At 37.1% G+C, this 17,186-nt stretch overlaps 1 long non-coding RNA gene across 1 annotated transcript in view; it reads left to right on the top strand.

Moving 5' to 3' along the window:
* Positions 1-14,345, top strand: part of LOC111750317 (uncharacterized) — a 200,647-nt gene extending 186,302 nt beyond the window's left edge. Inside the window, exons 2-3 of the long non-coding RNA XR_002785477.2 lie at positions 6,641-6,732; positions 9,453-14,345. This is a non-coding gene — a long non-coding RNA (uncharacterized LOC111750317). The remainder of the gene's footprint in view (positions 1-6,640; positions 6,733-9,452) is intronic.
* The last annotated feature ends 2,841 nt before the right edge of the window (positions 14,346-17,186 follow it).

Raw genomic sequence — 17,186 nt, 5'->3', positions numbered from 1 at the left:
GCAAAGGCATTTGACTGTGCAGATCATAACAAATTATGGATAACATGGCAAAGAATGGGAATTCCTGAACACTTAATTGTGCTCATGAGGAACCTTTACATAGATCAACAGGCAGTTGTTTGGACAGAACAAGGGGATACTGATTGGTTTAAAGTCAGGAAAGGTGTGCATCAGAGTTGTATTCTTTCACCATACCTATTCAATCTGTGTGCTGAGCAAATAATACGAGAAGCTGGACTATATGAGGAAGAATGGGGCATCAGGATTGGAGGAAGAGTCATTAACAACCTGCGTTATGCAGATGACACAACTTTGCTTGCTGAAAGTGAAGAGGATTTGGAGCACTTACTAATGAAGATCAAAGACCACAGCCTTCAGTTTGGATTGTACCTCAACATAAAACAAAAATCCTCACAACTGGACCAATGAGCAACATCATGATAAATGGAGAAGTGATTAAAGTTGTCAAGGATTTCATTTTACTTGGATCCACAATCAACAGCCATGGAAGCAGCAGCCAAGAAATTAAAAGACGCATTGCATTGAGTAAATCTGCTGCAAAGGACCTCTTTAAAGTGTTGAAGAGCATAGATGTCACCTTGAACACTAAGGTGAGCCTGACCCAAGCCATGGTATTTTCAATCACATCATATGCATGTGAAAGCTGGACAATGAATAAGGAAGACCGAAGAAGAACTGATGCCTTTGAATTGTGGTGTTAGCGAAGAATATTGAATATACCATGGACTGCCAAAAGAATGAACAAATCTGTCTTAGAAGTACAACCTGAATGCTCCTTAGAAGCAAGGATGGCGAGACTGCATCTTACATTCTTTGGACATGTTGTCAGGAGGATCAGTCCCTGGAGAAAGACATGATGCTTGGCACAGTACAGGGTCAGCAGAAAAGCGGAAAACCCTCAACAAGGTGGATTGACACAGTGGCTGCAACAATGAGCTCAAGCATAACAACGATTATAAGGATGGCGCAGGACCGGGCAGTGTTTCGTTCTGTTGTGCGTAGGGTCGCTATGAGTGAGAACCGACTTGACGGCACCTAACAACAACATCAATTTGAATAATGTTTATATTAACTGGTTTTCATTGTAGACGTATAGATACTACCCTGTCACCAACAGCATTGTACCTCAGTATAGACCTATAAATGTTCTTTTTGATAATGAATGTGATTCTTTTCGTCTTCCATTTTGTCATTGTCAGCATAACAGTCCATCTGATTGTTTAACTCAAATTGGCCAGTACCAGCCCATTTCAGCCCACTAATGTCTAGTGTATTGATCTTCAAGTGCTCTTCTCATTTTTGACAACTTCCAATTTTCCTTGATTTATTCCTCATACATTTCTGTTCCAATTACTAATGGATGTTTGCAGCTTTTTATTTTTTCTTATTTTGAGCCATGCCACATCAGCAAATGAAAGTTTTTTAATCTTTACTCCATCTAAGTCATTAATGTCGACTCTACTTTGTGAATGTAGTTCTTTCCCACTTGTATTTTGAGTGCCTTCCAATCTGAGGGGCTGATCTTCCAGCACTACCTCAGACAATTTTCTGCTGCTACCCATGAGGCTTTCGCTGGCCAATCTTTTTCGGAAGTAGATCACCAGGTCCTTCTTCTTAGTCTGCCTTAGTCTAGAAGCTCTGCTCATATCTGTCCACCATGGGTGACCCTGCTGGTATTTGAAATACTGATGGCATAGCAGCCAACCTCAAAACAACTTACAAGCCAATACAGTACAACAAACTGACAGACGAGTGGCTAAGCACAGCTGGTACAACATCATAAATAACAACAAATACTAATACAGAAATAGACTCAGTATAGATCAGTGCTACTCAAAGTCTTGTCCCTGGTCTATCTGCTGCTGGTCAGTAGTAAGATAAGGAATTATCTCAAGAATGTAAATTAATTACATTATTAACCACAATTTAATTTTGACAGACATTTTTTAGTAGCACGACTTTTTCGGTGAAGGAAGGTGTGCATTGATTTGCTTTCCGGTACATGTTTCTTATCCTTTTGTGAATTAACATCTTTAAGATCATTGGGATATAGATGTAAATTACACTTAATGTGCTATGAGCAGATGCAGTTCCAGAAGTGCACAGAAGATTGAATTTTTTGTTGTTGTTGTTTGCTTTGTTTTGTTTATTTATTTTGGATTTTGCTTTATTTTTGTTAAGCAAGATGTTTCAGTCTTATCCCAGCTGGAAATGCATGATTTAAAGGAGTAATTAGAAGGGTTTAGTCAACAACTGTTCCGAAGTGTGGACATAATTAAGTGAACCAACAATAGATGGTGAAGCCCTCAGGGTGTCACACTGGAGAGCTATTAAACTCCTAGGTCTGAAAAGCCAAAGAAAGGGAGCTCCTCACTCCTAGTGAGTACTAGGATTGTGTATGCTATGAGGGATGTATATTTTATATTCTAATTGTTATGCAAAATTAATATATTAGTTGGCTGGGATAGATGAAAAGGGGGTATCCTGCAGTGCAGCATTCACAGTGCATATGATAGGATATTTCTCATAGGCAATAAACTTAATGTAGCAAAATAGAATTCTGGGGGAAGATGGCAACCATACTTTAAACAATGGCTGTCTGTGTGTGTGTATGTGTGTTGTTATGAGGAAGTTCCTATTAGAGCAATGATTTATTTCAAAGCATAAATCCTGAAAAAGTAATAGATACATGAACAAAAATCTAAAAGCAAATGGGATGAAATGAACAAACAGCAAAATGTATGCATACCGATGAAAATAATGTCTGAGCTATGAGGGCAATTAAGGAAGCTGGGCTTTATTTTTAAATGAATTGATTAAAATCCTACTACTTGAGGCAGTGAAAGAGAAGGAGGATTTTAAAGAATGTTGTATAAAGAACAGCCTTGGGCTCTTCAGTGCTGATGGGATAAGTGACTCATGTATAACAATTTTCTTTCCAAAATAAAGGATATAAAACATCTTTGTAAATTATTAAGTTCTACGAAGTGCCTTTGGGATCACAGCCTCTGTAGTAAAGATTAGGAAAGCAAATTATCATAGATTTAGTTTATATGTAAGTGTATGCTCTGCCTACACTGTATCCATTGCACAGGCAGACAGGTTGTGCCTCCAACTTCCAGGCAGCCGTAAGACTGCTAGGAATGATAAACATAACAGCCACTAGTATCAACCATTTCATGGGTGCTGTGTTCATTTGTTATCGATCCAGACACGTGAGACACACAGTGTTGGCAAAGTGAAAGCCATTATTATTATTTCTAGGAAGCAAATGATAACCAATAACATAGTCCCAAAGGGAAATTACTTACCCTTTCCCAAATTACCCATGTCCAGTCTCATGTTATAGCTCTTTCTTCTGGGCCTAGGAGGTTCTCAGTGCAGAGACCACAGGGCCAAAGGACATGTTCCACTCCAGGCTCATCTTGATGGTAATGTGGTGCCTCCAAACCTCTGTGGGGTCGCCCTTTATTTATATAAATTGACTTCTTGTCAATTTCAAGGCATGGCCCTCCCAGCAGGACCATGAACTGACCATTCCCCTTGGTAAATCATAGTCACTCAATTTGCATAGTCCCAGTCAATCATTTTGTGGGAGTTACAAGACCATGGCTACTCTCTGGAGGTAACCATGCTACTCTCTGAAGGTAACCACGGTTAGTAACTCCTTTGCCGTTTTCTAGAATTTTTTTAGGTACATGGAAACATATATAGAAATATTCATTGATGTACGCTTTCATATCTATTTAATATCCAGTTGTTTACACAAATGGGTTTATACCATGCATATTTTGGGCATCTTGATTTTTATTAATTAGGTATAGGACATTCTTTAATAAGTAACTTTTTCACTTGATTTTCAGAACACCTCTGTCTTTTAGTGTTCTTTCTACCTCATTAGGTGTTCCATTTCAGATTATTTTATTGACTGCTCCTTAGCATCTAAATTTTGGAGTAAATATTACAGTAGCTCTGAGTCCAAGTTCCTAAATGAGTTTTTATTCAATCTGCACTCATTCCCTAGGTGATATAGTTCATTGCATTTAAGTGTCATTTATAAGATGGCTACTTCCAAATTAATGTGTCCAGATGTGATCTTTCTACTGACTCTAGATTCAAATATACCATAAACTCATTAGCATCTCCAGCTGGATATCTATCTGTATTCTCTTTCCAAACATATTCAAAATGAAATTCTTGATTCCCACTCCCAAACCTGTTCCTCTTAGAATGGTCACCATATAATAAATGGCAATTTCAATCTTTCAGTAGCTCAAACCAAAAACTTTGAGGTACTGCTTTCCTCACATCCTACATCCAATTCATTAGTGAATTATTTCAGTCTTGTATTCAGAATATATCTAGGCTTTGACATTGTCTATCTCTACTTTTGTCCAAAGAATGTCATATTTTTTGCATTGATTATGTAATAGCTTTCTAACTGGGTTTTCCGATTCCTCATTGGATTATACCAGTTCCACTCTGGATTTAGCCCAGTTTTGAACTCATCTCACAGATTCTAAGAAGAGTTAGACTGAAATGAAGGTGTGGCTTTTCTCTGCATTCAAGTAAGCTTTACAACACAGAAAAGAAAGATGACGAGAAAGAAGAGGGAGGACAGATACCTAATAAGAAATCTGCATGATCCTTCTTGGGTCCGTGTTTATGCTTTGGGTGTTTCCTATGAAAGGGTAACTCCAAACTTCCATCTAATATTTTATGCTGCCTATGAGAAAAAGAAGTGAGGAAGGAGAGAATGAAAGAAAGGTAAAGTAGGAAAGGAGGAAAGAAAAGGATTGAAGAGAGATAAAGAAGAGGAGAAGGAGGCAACTGAAGGCAGGGGAAAGGAGGGAGGGAACAAGAGAAGCATCAGGTTGGGATCCTGCCTAAGAGTCGAGAAAATGTTTGCTCTGATGTGAGTAGCTATCACAGTCCTGATATATGCTTTTTGCACATGAACAAAACTAAAATTCTCTGAAGAAATGCTGCAAAAGTGATAAAAGCATCTTCCTAAAACACTGTCTTGGAGAACATTCAGAGAATTCTATGGCCTGTTTATTTCTGGGTTAGAATAAGACATCTATACTTGATCATATTAAAATTACTTGGTCAGCTAACTAGGCTAAGACTGTGGCATTGCAGAAAACAATGAACTAGCCAAGAAAGGGATTAAAGTAGAAATAATTTCAGGTTTCTCTCTCTGGTAATTCAGCTTCAGGATTGTTTTGGTAAATTTCTGGATGAAATTGGAACAAATTGTTCCAAGTGTTCAATTCATTTCCAGAGCCTAAAAGTGCTTGTTTCCATTGTTTTCTGTCAGGGTATGATTTATTGTTTTAATTTTCAGCACAGATTTTAGGGTTTTTAGTACAGGATCTTCAGCAAGACCCACATTTGGTATTTGCTTTCCTCTTAACCTATTGATGGCTTGCGGACATTTACTTTATCAGAGATAAAGCAAGGCCATGCATTTCAGATTGGATAATGGCTTCAAATGTCTTCACAGCTCCTTAATCCATGATAACCTATAAGTGTCCACTAGCTGAGATCATTTGGAGAACTGGAGACCTTTACCTTTTAGAAATTGTTCTTACTTAGAAAGGAGCCTGATTCTTGTAAGGTCTGGAGTTGATTGCAAATAATTCTTTGGAAATCAATTTTTCTTAATAATAAAGACCAGCATCATAAGGAAAGTTTCCACTCAATCTTATAATCATCACTGCAGTAAAATCACTATATTAAATTTTCATTGAAGGAAAGGGAAAAAATGGTAAAAAGAAGAGCTAGAGGAATAAAAAACATATAGGTAAAGAGGAAGATAATATGCAAATATCTTCATGGATATAATGAGTTTGTTGTCTGTAAGCTCTTTTAACCTTCACTCATTTAGAAGCAGAGGACTATGACAAATCTCCCGAGGAGTTTACAATTACATCTCTCTCCCTTTTGATGTCATCTTAAATATTTGCTTTGGAGAATGACAAAGAAAATCTGGATGATTGAGTCCTCAGTAATTATGGAAAATATTTACATTTATTCATTTTATAAACATTTATTGTGTACCCACTAGAGATCAGATAGTGAATGTACAAATATGTGTACAGTCCGGTAAGGTGGATATTAGCATAATATTATGTAGAAGACAGATTTGGAAAAGTCAGAAAAGTTTCTTAAAAGCATAAGTTGAATGACCAATGGAGCAGGTCCAGATGTCTTGTTGCAAGGGAAAAAAGGAAAGAGAAGGAAGCAAGAGGGAGGGACCTCAGTTCGACCAACAAAGAAGAGCAAGGAGCAGAATGTGTTTTTTGGACATGGGGTCCTGAGCTGAGAACATCCTAGATGCAGGGGAAGGTTGATGCCAAGACACATGAAGATCTCCAAGAGACACCAAGCCCACAGATTTTGAAAGGAGACAAGGACTTTCCCCCAGAGCCAACACAGACAGGAAGCCTTTCCCTAGAGCTGACACCCTGAATTTGGACTTCTAGCTTCCTAAACTGTGAGAGAATAAATTTCTGTTTATTAAAGCCATCCACTTGTGTTATTTCTGTTATAACAACGCTAGATAACAAAGACAGAATTTGTCTTGTAATTTTTGTTTTACATTTTTTTCATATAGATGAGCAATGGGTGTTTGCCAGGAATTCAAAGGAATCTGCAGCTCTAACAACTTTGCTGCTGAGGAGGTCAACTACTGGCAAAAGAGATGCCGTAAGTGTATCTGTTCAGTTTTATTGATTGTCTTTATGTACTCTATTCTTCTCAGTAATAATACGGGTGATGCGAAACTCTTAACAACTGTTAACAGTGGATGTCAAAGTTTCTTGGAAACCTTACTGAGGGAGGTCAAGGGCACAGAGATTGGAGGAAGTATTAAAGATGAAAAATTTTAAGCTTATTACAAGAACTATGGACAGAATTTTCTCTGCTGTTAGCCTTAGTAAGAACTCGTAAGTAAAGCTGACATAGTAAGTAAAAAGTGAGCTTTTACCAGTAATGAAAAGAATTATCTTGCTACTTTACACTTGTTAGTTAGTGCCCTGAGGCACAAAAAGTAAAAGACTTGGTATCCTCAGGGTTTTTTAAGAGGCATATATTGATGAGAACTAACACAAAGGGGGAAAAAAAAAAAAAACCCTAAATATCTTCTTAGCCTGTGCCTTAAAAAAAATATTCAAAGCTAATATTCAACATTGGCATAGAATAAAGTCATATGCTATGTTTCCTTGTGATCTTAATCTCGTAATCAGTTTCTTACCAGAAAGATTACGAATTCTTTATTATTCTTTTAGCAAATTCTTTCTGATTATCTGTTTAATCAGAAAGATAAACGCTAGGAAAGCTACAGCCACACAATGCATCAAATACAATGTTTGCATTAGACTAGTTACATTCTGTTGTGTACAGAGTCCCTGTGAGTCAGAAAAGACGCCACAGCACCTAACAACAATAACAATTTCATCTGAGAACAGTATCATTTTGAAGAAACTTTTAGTCCAATTTATAACAGAATAAACTTTTCATTTGAAAAGGAAAGAACAGATACATTAATTTCAGGGAGGAAAAATTTCAGCAACATCATAGAATTTCAACTTGTGCTTCATACGTGTATTTTCTTGAAGAAAATCTTTTCCAAAAGAATAGACCTTAGAGTGGAAAGAAAAAAAACTAATAAAAATAAAAACTATGCACAAAAGTGATACCTGCTGGTTCAGTAGCTGAATTGAATGACTAAGTGGTAGGTGTGTACAAAGGTTAAAAATCATGGGCCCTGGAGCCACGCTGCCTTGATTTGCGTCCCAGTTCTGCCAACTGCCAGGTGTATGACTTTGGGAAAGAAACTTAATGTCACTGTGTGTCACTGTGGCATCTGTTAAATGAGGAAAATAACAGTACCAATGTTATATGGTGGTACTTAAGCACTTAACATACTGGTTGTCACAAAATATGTGCTACCTAAGAGCTATTAGTGGTGGTTGTATTTTCTGAGAAGTTTCTTAGTGGTGGGCAGCCAAATGGATGTTGGAAAATCACTGGGAAATGGGAAGAGGACATAATATTATAAGTATTTAAACATTTACCTTATGGGATAGGAAGATGTTAAAACCCATAGGCAAGTTCACTTGACTTGTGAAATACACACACACACACACATACACACACAACCATACACCAGTACATTTTTAAGATACTAGGAGAAAAATGGAAGTATACATAAAAATATGTAAAATTATTTTTAAGTCAAAATAAATATTGAATAAAGGACATCTGAAAAAAGCTAAAAGCATCTAAAAGGGCAAAAATACATTTTTACAACATATAGATATGAGTGAGTTTAATTATCTGTTGACTTTTTACAGTGTTTGCATTTACATTACAAGGATAGTCGTTGCCGCAGTTTATTGTTTGTTACCCATTGCTGTTATCTTCCTAAAAATGGAAGATTTCCCAGACAAATTATTTTCAGAAACCCACTCAGAATCACTGAAATGGACAGACACTCTAGTGGCCTAGTGGTTAAGAGTTCTGCTGCTAAACAAAAGATTGGCAGTTCAAATCCACCAGCCGCTCCTCAGACTCCCTGTGGTGCAGTTCTACTCTGACCTATAGGGTCACTATGAATCAGAATTGACTCGACGGCAATGGGTATGGTTTTGGTTTGGTTTTCCTAATAATTATTTGATACAAAATTGTTACCAAAACAAAGCGTGTGAAGGATACAGGAGGAAGGGGAAAGAAAAAGGGAGCAAAGGAGAATAGAGGTGACTTGAGATGAAATGATTGAAGCTGCACAGGGCATAACAGAAACATTTTCCTCAACCCCTGCGGAGATTTCGAGTGAATCCAGAATAGCAAAGACTAAAAATATCTTTAAAAGTTAACAGGCCACTTGGTAAAACAACTATTGATGTTATCAATCAAATAGCGACAAAAAGAATTATTCAGCAACCAAATAAAGTTTTGCTCAGAATGAAAATCTCACAAAGTAATTAAAATGAAATTAAAGCTAATTGTCTATACAAGAGCTGTGACCTTTATCATTTCTGAAAAGTTAAATAAAGAGATGGTTAAATAAGCACTTGATTTGAAATTTCATTTCAGTTTTAGCATGACCTTTGTGAGAGATATCTGAAATAGCATCGCATGGAAGAAGGGCACCTTAGCTGAGAACGGTGTTGAACTATCAAAGGGGAAGGAGGCACAGCAAATGTATATAATCATAGATGGAAATTTTAGAAATGTGAAGATATAATCCTTTGTGTTATGGAAGGGGAAATAGTACTGGTACCCACATGTCTTATAAAGTACTGGCTTCTGTTTCCTTTTCTGGATTCGCCTGTGATTATACTTTATGGCTCATGTAATGGCTAGGGTATCATAACTAATTGTTGATTGGTTTACTAATACAGAGTTATAATGGTCCTATATAGGGAGCACTTACAGATGAAGATCAAAGACCACAGCCTTCAGTACGGATTACACCTCAACATAAAGAAAACAGAAATCCTCACAACTGGGCCAATAAGCCAAATCATGATAAATGGTGAAAATATTGAAATTGTCAAGGATTTCATTTTACTTCAATCCACAAACAACGCACACAAAAGGAGCAGTCAAGAAATCAAATGACATTGGGCGAATCTGCTGCAAAAGACCTCTTCGAAGTATAAAAAAGCAAAGATGTCACTTTAAGAACTAAGATGCACCTGACCCAAGCCATGGTGTTTTCAATCACCTCATATGCATGTGAAAGCTAGACAAGGAATAAGAAGTACCAAAGAAGAAGAATTGATGCCTCTGAATTATGGTGTTGGTGAAGAATAATGAATATAGCATGGACTGCCAGAAGAACAAACAAATCTGTCTTGGAAGAAATATAGCCAGAATGCTCATTAGAAGCAAGGATGAGACTTCATTTCACATACTTTGGATATATTATTAGGAGAGACTAACCCCTGAAGAAGGACATCATACTGGGTAAAGCAGAGGGTCAGCTAAAAAAGAAGAAGACCTTCAAGGAGATGGATTGACACAGTGGCTGCAACAACGGGCTCAAGCATAATGATTGTAAGGATGGCACAGGACTGGGCATTGTTTCATTCTGTTGTACTTGGGGTCACTACAAGTTGGAACTGACTTGATGACATCTAACAACATACAGCAGACTCATAGAGGCCCTATGTAGAGGTTAGAATCCACAACACATAAAATGGAGGATAATCTACTGTACATGGAATCATGGCCCAGTCCAGTTGACACATAACCCCAACCATCACAGGCTCCATGTACCTTATTTGCATATTCCCATTCATTTATTGTGTATGAGTCACAAAGACCATGGCTAGAAGGACCATATTAAGTAATTCATTGCGTGGCACTTGAGTTTGGGGTACAAATTATCAAATAGATTTAAGAAAACAACAACAGCCTATTGCAGTCAAGTCGATTCTGACTCATAGAGACCCTATAGGACAGAGTAGAACTGCCCCACAGGGTTTCCAAGGAGCAGCTAGTGGATTCAAACTGCCAACGTTTTAGTTAGCAGCTGAGCTCTTTCTTAACCACTGTGCCACCAGGGCTCCAAAGTAGATAACAGTGCTTATTATATGTCAAGTGTTATCTCAAGAACTGTACATGGAGAAACTCATATAATTCTCTCAACTTCTGTGATATAAGTACTATTATTATTTTCACTTTATAGAACCCAGAAAATTTGAGGACGTAACCCTGGCAAATTGGACAGATCACATTCAAACCTTCCAGAGCCAATGACCTTGGCTATGATGCTACGCTGACTCTGTGAATACACCATGCGTCAGGGCATTTCTCCCAAACGTGGTGACAACAAATGATACTTGAGAAACATAGTATAGTACTTCTTGTCACTAAATCAGGGAATAGTTATTTGCTGAGCAACTGTTTTTTTTCCCAGGAAAATACTATGCTCTGTGATGAAATGCCCTTGAATACTTATTAAAAGAATGCTGTTGCATATTGTCATCTCTGTATTTGGATATTTGGATCATTTCATAAGAGGAAAATCATTCCATTTCTATTTCAACCAATGTCAAGAAAATGCTCTGTTTAATATACATTTATTGTTTTCATAGTTTATTATCCTAGGACCTTAGCCTAATCCACAACAACATTGGCCAAGCCTATATAATTTGTAACAATAGGCCTCAGGCTATTTTCTTATTCACCTACACAAACTCTAACTAAGCTGTTGGTAAGGTCTTTCCGATTTTTTAGTCCACCTTGTTATTTGCTTTTGCTTTCATTGCTATTTTGATTCAGTATATCATAGTGATTTTAATTTGTGTACTGCCAACCTGTGTGAAGTTAAGCACATTCCTAACTGTGCTATGCCTTAGTTTTCTCATCTCTATAATGGGCATGACAGCATGTGTTGATGGGATATTTGGGAAGAATAAATGACATCACTATTGCTGGAAGCTAGTACTTAATAAGCAGTGTTTTTATTATCATTGTTGTATTTTTATGCTTTAACTTAATTTTTTGTTTATAAGTTATGTGTGATAACTTGGATATCTCTCTCGTGACTACATTTGTAGGCCTGCGATTCTCCAGCGCTTGTTTCTCTGATTCTCTGTTACTTGCTCATTGTAAAAACATGGAGCACTTACTTTGTTTCCAGCATGGGAGCCAAGTGCTTGATACACACACACACACACACACACACACACACACACAACAGAAACAAAACGAAAGCTTTGCTGGTCCTGTTGCCTTTCCTGTGTTTGATTTACTAATAAACATAATTCAGGTTCGATTAGTACATTACACAGATTATTAGGTAAACCGTTATAGAAAAAGAGACTGCGATGTCCTTCTCGGTCTGAGTACATTTCACCTGAGGGGGCAAGGCATGTCATTGAGTAACAAGATAGATATACCGAATACCTCCTTCCAGTTCTAGTGATATAAATATGTAAATCATAGATCATTTCAAAGTAATTTTTCTTGTGAAATGTTTTTCTGTCTTCTCTGAATTGGCCAATTTTGGAGGGCTTCTCAGTTCCCTTTTTTTAGGTCTTTTTATTTCTCAAATCAGCGTACAACAAACCTTAATGAAACACACAGGTGTAAAATATTTGGAATCTCATGAGCTTTTGTTTTCATGGGTTCAGTGGAAGAGAAACCCAATACTTGTTGGATCTGGGAGATTCTGGCCCTTGAATTTGGCACTGAAGTGAGCAGCACAGTTAATGTTGCACTTTATTTCAAACGCACACACACAAGCACACTGTTTTTGAAAGGGAGCTATCTATGGTGGAGAAAAGGTTTCTTTTAGATGAAGGGAATAGGAGTTACTTAGGAATGACATGTTTGACTGATTTTTTGATTGCTCATTAAACTAGATATAAACATGTATTTGAATTGTAGAATTGAGTTTAGGAAAACTGAAATATCCAGTCTTCTGGCTGCTGCAAATGGTTAAACACAGGACTACTTAATGAAATGTTTTAGATTCAAACCCACCCAGAGGCTCCTTGAATGTAAAGCCTAGAGATATGTTTCTGAAAGATCACAGCCTTGAAAACCCTATGTAGCTGTTCTCCTCTGCACACAGGGTGTCACAGTGAGTGGGAACTGACTTAAAGACAAACAACAACAGCAAACATAAAAATATTCACAAGACATAGTTGTGAAACTGAGAGGTGTGTCTTTGCATTATTGCCTTGATTACTGTGTTACTTTTCCATTTGATATCTGATGTTGTACACAATCTATGGGGACATATTTAACTTCTATTTTATAAAGTAATTTTCATCAAATATTGTTCATTACCATATTCAGTATTCGGAGTTGGGTCTGACACATAACTATAGCTATCCATTTCCTATTTTTGGAGGAGGAATGAACGTAGAAAATAGAGTGACCAAGAGCAGGAACCAAGCAATCAGAATATGAAACTCATTTAAGAAATATAGGAGTTAGTGGCCAAATTGGGAATAGTACAGAGACTAGGTCAAAATAAATGCTACAAATATTAGTAATTATCACACTAAGCCAGGCATCAGTCAGGATCCTCTCTAACCTTTCAGATATACATAAAAAAATGTCTGGAATGTCCTAAATTTCCTATCATTTGGATTTCCAACACCTTGGAAAGGATTTCAAGTTTCCCAAATGAATATATTATACTTTTAAAATGGTTGTAGATTTTCAAAGTCAAAAGCTTTATTTTTCATTCTGTATTCTCCATCCTTTTACATTTCAGAGCATATTGGAGGTGTTCAATTAAGTTGCAGGGATGGTAATATCTCAGATTGTAAGATCTCTAGTGCATGGGAACGTTTAAGACAACAATCTTTAGACAGAAGTGAGTTAAATCCTAACTGGTTTAAAAGAGTTTCTCTGCTTAATGAGAAGACTCCTTAAACCGTTCTGTGGAGTAATAAATTTGGTAAACTTAATTATAAATTAACAATGTATTATTGTTATCAACTAAGAAGTAGCATGAGAAAAGACAACACACATATTGAAGTCTTTTTTTTTTATCTAATGTAAATTACGGAGAGGCATATCAGGGAGTGTCTGAAAAAATTGACTACTAGGAGAGATATAAATTAAGCAATTAGAAAGCAATAAAGCATCAGCGTTATTTAGACTATAAGGAAAGACAACCAAGAAAGAACGGTAAAACACAGGACAGTTGAAATGAAGCAAGTCACTTGAAAAACAATGACACTTCCACAGTATGCGAGGCAACTAAAACTGCTTCTTGATCTTAACACCAAAGAGAAACTAATTTTTCTCTTACATTGGTCTGTCTACTACCATGAATTATCTTCTGCCATGAATAGACAGTATATCTTTGTTTTTATATTGGACAGTGTGAGCAGAAAGCTAGGGGCAGGTGGCCTTAAGGTCAAAATGTCAGAGATGACATGGATCTCGCCTCTATTCTCATCTTGCCTTATTTATTTTCTAAAAGAGTCACTTTATTTAAAAGGGATAAAAATGATGCAATCCTGCAGTTATTTACTTGAGTAATAAGAGAGCTAACAAGCATAGCTATTAGACTCCAGATCATCTGATCTTTGACAGGAAGCATCACGAAAGGTGGCTGCCTGGACCGTCTGTCTCAATACAGCGATACATTTTGAGACTTGAGAGTTTTCTTTTGCATTTCTTAACTCTGTTCCTGTTACTTTAGATGAGGATGTTTTGAACCTACCATCTGCATGTTCTAAGTAACATTCACTTCAATAAATTCAATAAAATGTCATAGTGGTGTATTTCTGACTCTGTCAGTAACCAAAATATGTTATTTTCCCCCTTAAATGTGTTTCAATTTCTCCAAAGGTGAAATATATGAGTTTTCTTCTTACCAACTGAGAGTGATATTGTTAAATATAGAACATTCTGCTAAAGGTCAAAGGGAAGGTCTAAGTCAGAAATTCATCTACTTTGATTTCAGAACTTTGGACAGAGACATATTTTAATTGGATCGAATAGGTTATAGTGCTAGTAAATCCAATCTGGATTCCTCATTAAAGAAAAAAAAGTTGCCATTGAATCAGCTCCGACTCAAGGTGAACTTCATGTGTATCAGAGTAGAACTGTGCTCTGTAGGATTCTCAATGGCTGATTTATTGGAAGAACCTCGGGGTGGACTAACCTCTCAGTTAGCAGCCACGCATGTTAACAGTTTGTACCACACAGGGAGATTCTTCATGGACATGTGGCTGTAGCAACTGTGCAATATAATAGTGAAAGAATATAGTATACATGTAAATTTTAAATTAATCCAGAAAAAAGGTAAAACATTTATGTATGGTTGGTTTATCTGCTGCTCTTATATTTTATTTCTTCTTCCTCTTCTCTCTTTCCTTCTTCCATATTATCAAAATTATCACACAATTTAGCATTTGCTAAAGTGAAAGCACCGAACATACAATTTAGGAAAAAATATGTCATATAGTGACATGCATATGACCTACTCCATTGAAGTTTTTATTTTTCCATTTTTGTTTAAAATTGAGAAAATCTTTAAAATTAGGTTTGATCAATGTGGTAGGTAAAATAATAGCATCCAAACAGTGTCCGTGTCTTAACCCCCAGAACCTGTGAGTGTTACTTTACATGGCAAAAAGGACTTTGCCAAAACCCAAACCCTTTGCCGTTGAGTCATTTCCCACTCATAGCAACCCTACAGGGCAGAGAAGAACTGTCCCATAGGGTTTCCAAAGAGTGGCTGATGGATTTGAACTGCCAGTCTTTTAGTTAGTGGCCTGAGCTTTTAAACACTGCACCACCAGGGCTCCAAACCAGGACTTTAGATGTCATTAAATTAAGGACCTTAAAATTAAGAGATTATCCTGCGTTGTCTGAGTGGATCCAATGTACCCCAAAAGTCGTTATAATGAAAAGGGCAAAGCAGATGATTTAAAGAAGGAGATTTGATGATAGATGTAGAGGTTGCAGTGATGTGATTGCTGGGAGAGGACCAGGAGCCCAGAAATGTGGGCAATTCCTGAAGCTGGAAAAGTCAAGGAGTGATTTCTCCACGAGAGCCTCAAAAGGTACAGCCCAGCCAACACCATGATTTTTAGGTTTGTAAAACTCCTTTTAGACTTCTAACCCCAGAACTCCATATAATGAACATGTTTTGTTTGAAGTGTGGAGCCTATGGTAAATGTTTACAGCAGCAATAGGACACTAATACAACTGGTGAGTCATTTTGAGCCCTAAGAGTAAAACACATGTCAGTCTTAAAAAATGGTTTTTGTAGCTCATGTTAGAATGTCCATATAATGAATAAATAGTACAGCTAGAGGAACACTTTTCCTCTTCTAGAGAAAACTGCATCCCATCCATGCCTCTACCCAGGGAGAAATCTATTTACCTTCAGACTTAATCTGTTAGTCACTATTACCCATTCTTAAAAAAAAAAAAAAAAAATCTCACTTGTATAGTATGCAACAGAAGATTGAGGTAAATCTCAGAGAAAGAGGTAGACCTGAGCAGTACCTGCAGTAGAGAGCGTGAGATGACAGTAAACTGAATGGTTAAGAAATAGAGCAAGCTGACATTTTTGGATTTACTCTTGGTGTCTTAGTTTCCAATTGCTGCTGTAACAGAAATACCACAAACAGGTGGTTTTAAAGAACAGACACTTAGTTTCTCACAGTTTAAGTGGATAGAAGTCTGAATTGAGGGCACTGGCTATAGGGGAAGGGGCTCTCTCTCTGCTCTCGGGGAAGATCTTCTCTTTCAGCTTCTGTTCCTCAGCTCCTTGGCAATCATCACATAGCATCTATCATGTTTATCTGTCTTTCCTGTTTGTGCTTGCTTCTGTGTCTAGTCTGCTCTTTTTTTGTATCTCAGAGTGACTAGATTTAGGAAATGCCCTACAGTGATATGACATCATTAACGTAACAAAAAAATCCCAATTCCCAAATGGGATTATACCCACAGATACAGGGGCTAAGATTCAAATTCATATTTTGGGGGGACACAATTCAATCCATAACATTTGGTGACATTTTGGAGACTCTATTGGGGGATAAACCCATTGCGGTCAATTCCAACTCATAGCAAATCTTCTCCCAAAGAGTAGCTAGTGTTCAAACAGCTGACTCTTCAGTTAAGATCCATGTGCTTAAACACTGTGCCACCAAGGCTCCTCAAAAATAACAGAGTGACTGAAAAATAATATGTACTTAGTACCTGAGTTTTGAACAGTGGATATACTCTAATTCATAAGTAAAGCCCTTTTAAAAAGAAGTTTATGTTTGCTGATGATGAGTGTGGACCAGGTAGATGTTGATACATGTGAGAGAAACCAGGAGGCACTAGCCAAACAAAGAAGAGACATCTGTATCAGACAGAACAGAGAAACATTCTTTCCTGTGTCTGATTTTGGAGTTTTAACTGTCTCTTCATCGTTTGGAAACCCTGATGGCATAGCGGTTAAGTGCTATGGCTGCTAACTAAAAGGTCGGCAGTTTGAATCCACCAGGCGCTCCTTGGAAACCCTATGGGGCAGTTCTACACTGCCCTGTAGGATTGCTATGAGTCAGAATTGACTTGATGGCAATGGGTTGGGTTCTTCATTGTTTAAATTAGAATTCAAAACTAGGCTATTATCTACATCATTGTGGAATTTGGGATTCTTATTTTATTCCATGGAT

The sequence above is a fragment of the Loxodonta africana genome, chromosome 16 (genome assembly GCF_030014295.1).
Source record: "Loxodonta africana isolate mLoxAfr1 chromosome 16, mLoxAfr1.hap2, whole genome shotgun sequence".
Classification (NCBI taxonomy): Eukaryota; Metazoa; Chordata; class Mammalia; order Proboscidea; family Elephantidae; genus Loxodonta; species Loxodonta africana.
This window is presented reverse-complemented; position numbering and strand designations above follow the sequence as displayed.